We start from the raw sequence: 8,168 nt of genomic DNA on the forward strand, positions 1-8,168 counted from the left end.
CCGCAATGGCTGGAGCTGAGCAAATCCGAATCAAGAAGCCCAGAGACTCTTCCGGGTCTCCTATGTGGGTGCAGAGTCCGAAGGCTTTGGACCACCCCCAACTGCTTCCCTAGGCCACAAGCATGGAGTTGGATTGGAAGCATGGCTGGCTGTATTAGAATCAGCTCCCATATGGAATCCTGGCACATTCAAGGCTAAGATTTAAGCTGCTAGGCTACTGTGCCAGGCCCAGATTATAGTTCTAATTGGCTGTTTTATTTTGTGAGTTATCAGAGTACTGAAATGCGTTGGATAGAGACTTTGTCTATCACAGAAACCAAAAATTCATTTCGAAATCAGTTTGTTGGTTATATTCTGGAATATTCAAAGTACAAAACATGTTTCAAAACTATTTTTCCAATACAACTCCAAACTCAAAATTTGTTTATAAGTTAACAGAGCTACACAGACATATCAAACTGCATTTTAAAATGACAAAGCTAATTGAAAACACTTTAATTAAAAATGAATAAAATTAAAATGTTCAAAATAGTTCAATGAAGAGAAAATATGCAATTTTAAAGAAATTATGTTGAATTATTTACATATTTAGTAGTTATTTTTAAAGATTTATTTTATTTTAATGTGAAAGGGAGATTTATATGGAGAAGAAGGCAAAGAAGTAGAGGAGGAAGAGAAGTGAAAGGAGGAGGAGGAAGGCTTTGGCCTATGTTCCACTCATGTCCCATACTATTTTTCCAGACCATCAGCAGGGAGCTGGATTGAAAGTAGAGCAGGGAGGACATAAACCAGCTTTCGTAAGGGTTGTCCTAACTTGTAGTTGGAAGATTACCCTTCTACTAATGTTTTTAACTCTGTATTATGTTTAGAAAACTCATCAACCAATGAGTACGTATAGTACGCATGCTTGTACTTTATCCTGTTTTTCTGAAGCAACATCCTCTGAAGTTTACAATGTCATCTATCTAAAAGAATGTAGTGATATTTTATTAGGCAGTTTTGCTTCCTTCGCAACAATGTACTAATGGAATTTTCTTATCTGAGGGTAAAGTTCTGCACGAATGTAAAATATACAAGATAGCTTATTATTGGCAGAGAGATAACCATAAATAAATGGTAAATAAAACAATGTACAAGGCTGGCCTCGTGGCTTACCATGTCAGTTCTCCACTGCTAGTGTCAGTGTCTGACCTGGAAAAGGAGCAAAAGGGTGGTTCCAGGTTTGGGGCCTCTGTACCCACGTGGAAGAACAAAAGAAGCGCCTGTCTTCTTTCTGGCTTGAGTAGCTCATCCACGGTCAATGTGTCTGTTTTGGGGAGTGAGCCACTGTAAAATCTGACTTTCAAATAAAAATAACTAAATCCTTAATTAAAAACTGTCAGAAAAATTACTGTGCATCTTTGTGCAATTGAATATTAATCAATGTCAGAAGGCAATTCAACAGTGAATTAATTAGACATTCATATTAGGGAAAGGATGAACAATTACTTTTACATTGGCTGGCAAACTTGAGTGTGAAGTGCCCATTGAAGTTTTTTGAAGATAAAAGCAAAAGAACTAAACATTATGATATAGTACATAAATGCAAATCAGGATGTGAGAAGAGAGAGGGCCATGGATATCAACACTACTGGCTGCTTGCATTGAAGTTACCCAATCCTCCCATGATCTGTCAACTGGAAGACCTCCACATCTTTTTGTCATAATTATGTTCATAACCTTATATTTTAGTCCGTATTTTAGGGAATCTTTTTTTTTCTTTCTCATTATTTCAATATGCTTTAAATTATACTAAGGATAGGCCCCTTGACTTGCATATGCAGGATCCCATATGGGCACCGGTTCTAATCCCAGTAGCCCCACTTCCCATCCAGCTCCCTGCTAGTGACCCGGAAAGTAACTGGGAACAGCCCAAAGTCTTGGGACCCTACAACCACATGGGAGACACAGAAGAGGCTCCTCGCTTCGGATCGGCACAGCTCTGGATGTTGTGGCCAGTTTGGGAGTGAATCAATGACCAGAAGATCTTCCTCACTGACTTCTTCTCAGTTTAACTGCTTTCCAATAAAAATAAAATAAATCTTAAAAATAAAGAGCAGTTATTGCAGGCATTAAGAGAGTGAACGAAATATAGGCAATCTCTCTGATGCTCCTTTCTCTCTCTCTCTCTCTCTGCCTTTTAAATAAAATAAGACAAATTGGAGCAAAAAGAAACATTTGTTTAAGAAACCCTCAGTTTTTAGAATATAGCAACTTAAGGCAAATCAGGATAGGTTTGTCAAATTCTGGGATGATTTATCATTTGAACAGGACAGGAACTGTATTGAAATCTGAAAAACAATTGCACTGTTTCAACACTCTTTGAAGCAATGTAAAATATTTTCAAAAGCAGAGAAATAAATTACAGGTAAAATTTTACAAAGATGGATAGCTTTTACTGTGCGTATATGGCATAAGATATGACTATATGTGGAACTATACTTCAGAGAAAACTCACAATACTTTGTAGCTGTGTTTGCATTTATGATTATAAGAATTTACAAAAGTTTCAGAGTGAACACTTTAGTAATTAAGCATATACTTAAAAATATAAATATAAATATAATGGCAAATATAAAGATATTCAGGGAAATTATACATTTGGGTTATGAAATTATTTTGTAGATCATTTAATCTTTTATGAATTATGTATGGAAACTGTGCTTTTGAACACTTTCAGTATTAATTAAGTCTAATAGTAAGTTTTCACTTTTACATGAAATGAATATATCTTTCTTTTATTAAAAGAAAATTATACTAGTGTCTGATACACTAATATGAATCAAATATTGATTTAATCCATATGATACTTCTGGAAATAAGTTCAAAGTGCCATAATTTCTTTGCATCCATATCCCTTTTTGTTCATCATTAAGTTGGAATACTAAGATTAAAAATTCTTTCTCCATATACCTAATATAAAAAGTACTGCATGTATAATTACTTATGAATCAAAGTCTCTACTCTTTACTACATTAGAAATGAAATTGTGTATTCTTTGCATTTGGATTTTAATTTGCAGTCTTCTGCAATTCTCACATCTAAAAGATGCTCAACAATTTTTGTGGACATATAAATATGCTATGAAAAGCTCTAGGCCTACACTTTTTCATCAACCGTGCTCATTTTCATTTATCCCTACATTTTCTATAATGCAGTTTTTTTCCCTTTCAAGTCAATTTTAAGCATATTCTGCAAGTAGTTTTCTAAATAACAAACAACTATGTTATAGTGTGCTGTGGTGATTGAGAGGTTGTTACAAGGTGCAGGACACCTGAAGTCAGTGCCTAGGGAAAAACAAAAACAAAACAAAATAGAATGATGTAGGAAGAAAATTGTGGAAAAGTGCTGGAAGACTCGTGCTGTCACTTAAGGACCACTGAGAAGACTCTCAAGCAGTAATTTGTTGAATGTCATAACAGAAACAGTTTACTAGAACCTGAAAAATGTCTTCTCCATTCATATGGTCTTGTAGTTCTCCTGTGTTCTCTTTAGACAAAGCTAACTGTCAAATCAACCTGTAACATATAATCATGAAATCTAATCATGAAAAGCATACAAAGGACCTGTATCTAAATGAAAATATGTTCACAATTAGCAAGCAAAGCAACTTCACATATTTAAAAGTTAAATATCTTGTTGATAAGGAAGCCTGCTGAGTGAAAAAAAAAAAAATCCTGCTATGGATGTTTCCATAGTGTACAATGAAATTAATTCCCTTCAATATCAATCTTACATACATACATCCAATTGGTTTTTTAATTAAAGCACTCAGATTATTAAGTGTAGAAAGGATACTCTCTTCCAAGAAAGGGTGGTGGTAAATTGAATGTATGTAAGTGAAAGGATGAACTTGGATTGCTACTTCTCACCATAAAGGAAAACCAATGCAAGATTGACCAAGGACCTAAATTAAAGATCTGAGATTAAGATCTTAGATCTTAAGATCTAAGAAATTACTGAAAGAAAATGTAAGAGACATCGGTGATGTCTTCTGAACTAAGATCCTCAAAGCAAAAGGGAAAAAATAAATTATATCAAACCAAGAATTTTCTGCACATCAAAGGAAACAATTCATAGAGGGAAAAATGAGCCAAGACAAACAGAAAATATATTTTAAAACAACTTGATTGACAAATGATGATATTCAGAATCTGTCGGCGAATCAACAAATTCAACAGCAAAATAACACAATCCAGTTAAGAAACAGGCAAAGAACCTCAATAAATATTTTTCAAGAGAAGAAACACAAGTGGCCAACCAACAAACATCAAAACATGTTGCACATCAGTAGCCATCAAGAAAATGAAAATCAAAACCACAATGAGATATCATCTCATTTCTGCCAAATTGGCTTTTATTCTAAAAGCAGCAAATAACATATGTTGATGAAGACATGAAGAAAAGATAGTTTTTATATATTGTTCTTAGAATATAAATTAGGGCAGCCAGTGTGGAGTACAATATGGAGATTTCTTCAAAAACTAAAAATAGGAGCCAGCGCCATGGAATTGCATGCTTAGCTTCAGCTTGTGGCATTAGCATCCCATGACAAACTAACCTTCTTTGGATAGCTAACCATGTCTTAATGGAATTTTCATTCCAGTTATTCTTTGCAACTAAAGGAACATTTTATTCACATGCAATATACATGTTTCTGATATTGTTTTTAGTTATAATTAAAATGCATAAATAAGTTTTTTGGAAAGCAGAAATTCAAATTGAATTCTGTTCCACTGACAAGAGAACTTTGAATTTAAGCTCCTAATTCTTTTGCTTCTTTTCTGCTACTGCCATCTTCTGACATTATCTATGTTTGCTGCTTGGATTTATCACTTTTGCGTCCCTTTAGTGGACAAACAATGAGGAATTTGAGCAAAGGGTACTGATGTTTTTGAAAATGATATTATACTTTAATCAGATTATTTCTTCTAATTAGCTTCTTGACTGGAAAGAAAAGGTGACTATGAAAATCTATCCTAGAGATATTGAGTCTAAAGTTATTAAAATAAAAATAAAGATATTGAATGGAACAGGCATTAAATTGTGATGATTATGTAAGTGTTGGCTTCATACTTACAGGGCATATATTACAATCTGAATTAAACTTGATAATATAATAAGCCAGAGCTATGGCTTAGAGGGGTGGGGCTTTCACCATGTTGGATGAAGTTTGTGTCTGGCTGCTCCAGCTTTCCACTAATGTGTCTGGGAAAGTAGTCGACGATGGCCCAACAGCATGCCTATGTACCTATGTGGGAGACCTGGAATAAGCTCTTGGCTCCTGGGTTTATTCTTATCGAGTCCCGGCTGTTGTGGTCTGTTGAGAAAATGAACCAGTAAAACATTTTTCTCCCTCTCTCTCTGCTTAATTCTACCTTTCAAATCAATGAAATAAAAGAATAGAAATTATATCTATATGCTACATCTCATATATATATATGTATACATATATATATAATTGTGAGACTGAGAAGAATTGTATTTAGTGTCTCTTGTAGGTGACAAACTTGTTTATTCTCTCCATTTTGTAAGTGATTTAAAATTTACTTATAGTGAATGAGAATCTACTTGGTGAATGCATGTTAGTTTTAAGGTGTGTGTAAGTGATCAATCTGATAGTTTTAAAATTGACTTATTGAATACTCATCAGAAAACTAGATGCTTCTATTTTATTGAGAGTACTTGCACATACATTTATGGATAAAAACACATTCTTGTAACAAGTCTATATTCCTCCATCTTGGCTCAAAATATTTAGAAAGGCAGGACCCAACTGTAATTTTTAAAGAGAGGATAGGATCCATATAGTAGATACTAATCCAGAATTTTTTTTAGAATTTATCTGGGTAGAAACTGTCAGCATCTTGAGAGAGGTTGCAGTCCTATCACCAGGCAATTATGTTGAATGGCTTTTAGCTCAGCCTCCTTGCTTTTGTCGTGCCCTCTGATTTACTCTGACATTCTTGTAAGAGTATACTCTGCGGTGATAATGCATCTCAGAAATTGCTCCTTTGCATTTCAAAAACATAGGAAAATGAAAGTGAAAAATGAAACAGGGATCAGAATTGTGGTGTTGAATGTTAAGCCGCTTCCCGTACTCTGGCATCACATATGGTACAAGCTCCGCTGTGCTTCTGATCCAACTCCCTCCAAATGTGCCTGGGAAAGCAGCAGAAGATAGCTCAAGTGCTTGTTCTGTAACCACAAGGGAGACCTAAAGAGGTTTTAGGATTCTAGATTTGGCCTGGCCAACCCCTGGCCATTGCAACAATCTGGGGAGTGCACCAATGGATGGAAGTTATCTCTCTCTCTCTCCTTCCCTCCCTATTTGTCTCTTCCTCTGTTCCTCCCTCTGTAACTCTACCTTCCCAATAAATTTTAAAAAGTATTAAAAATGAAAAAGAAATATGGCACAGAATGGAAAGCAAAATTTCCTCAAAAATAGAAAAGCTACAAAAGTAATATCATTTTATAATTAGAGATAGGAAAGGTAAAGTTCTTAATTGATAAAATAAAACACAGTACTCTTGACATTGATATGTCAAGGATTAAAATCGTAGTTAGGAATTCTGATTTTCTGAGAGGTTAAGTCATCCTAGAGAATCACAAATAAGCTGTTTTGCTTTACATGACCAAGAATGATAAAATAATGTCAATTTAGAAATTATTGACACATAGAATAAAACACATAAGACACTAGCATAATACGAAGCAGTTTAGTGGATGGCCAGTTTTCACAAAAATGAAATAAGTATGCTACACACTAAGTATAGCAATATAAACAGGGTCCACTGTGGGCTCTGTGTCCTTTGTAACCCTATTTGGCTGTCACAGTCTTCCCCTGAATGATGTTCCTGAGTCTATAGTTTGAGAAATTATGTTATTCAATCCACTGGACATTGCCTTTCCAAAACCCAGTGTCTGCCCCCTGTAATTTAAGCAGCGATGAGTTATACTGAATCATAGGCATAATCGCTGCCTCTTGGTTTGCAGACCTGAGGATCCAACATGATTTGATCTCCCACCAGTGCTGGATAAAGTACTTGCTTGTTCAGTTAGTCTTCAAATTCACTAAATCCAAGACTGTGGGAGACAATCAAAAATCCTAATACTGGCAATCAGGTGAAACAAAGGCAATACTCTCATTTCCACATTTTGATTTTTTAACACATACAGTATAGTGATAGGGAGGAATCAAGGGCATGTTGGACATACCGAATTTACCACACTCCTTTTTCCTTTGGGGTATTACTCCTTGTGTACAAAAGAATTGTGTCAGGATCTCATTCTGTCATGTCTGTCCTGGTGCAGAAATTAGCCAATATTTTCTGTAAAGGAACAGATAGTAAAAAGTCTAGGTTTGTAATTGATATGTTCCCCATTACAATTTCTTATCTCCTCCATTTGAAAATAACCATGGGTATTATGTAAACAAATGCAAATAAAAGCTTTTTTTCAATAACTTTATAAAAACTTTTGGTAGGCTAGACTATTTTTGCTTTAGTGTAAAAAATTGGCACATTCAGCTTTTAATTATTTCTACAGTCTGAAAACGTGTCTCTGGCAGAGTAATCTTCAGCTATACTTATTATTAGAGAGATTTACTTTCAAAAATTTCTAAGCAGTCCTCCAGATATGCTTTGTGCTCTATTTAGTCATCGAAAAGTTTATGCATTCTCTGCCTTTTGTCAGAAACTCTGTACTTGCTTTCCTTGCTTTCAGTCATTAATATCAGAAATAATAACAAGTTACAGAGACTTCATTTCTGAAAAACTTATGTTATTTTCTTTTTTCCCCTTACTTTACATTCTTGATTAGCCAAATAATTTCTGGGACTTGGTGAAAAATCACAATGCAGGCCCATGTCCAGAGAGCTGGGAAAAATAGTTTCCAGAAACATCTCTCTTTCAACTATCATGAAAGTTTATTCTTTTTGTTTGGTTTGGTTGTTTCCTTTCAGCTAAAAACCTGCATGTTCCCAGTTCAAGAAACCTTGTAATAAGTGAAGATCCATGCAGGTATTTCACAATATAGATTTAGAAGCATAATATTTCCTACTCTGCCATCCCTGCCACCCACATTGCCCACTCACTCTCTTCGTTTCTTAAATCCTTTCCTCCCCTAAT

The sequence above is a fragment of the Ochotona curzoniae genome, unplaced genomic scaffold (assembly GCF_017591425.1).
Source record: "Ochotona curzoniae isolate NIBS_2020 unplaced genomic scaffold, NIBS_Ocur_1.0 contig_3432, whole genome shotgun sequence".
NCBI lineage: Eukaryota > Metazoa > Chordata > Mammalia > Lagomorpha > Ochotonidae > Ochotona > Ochotona curzoniae.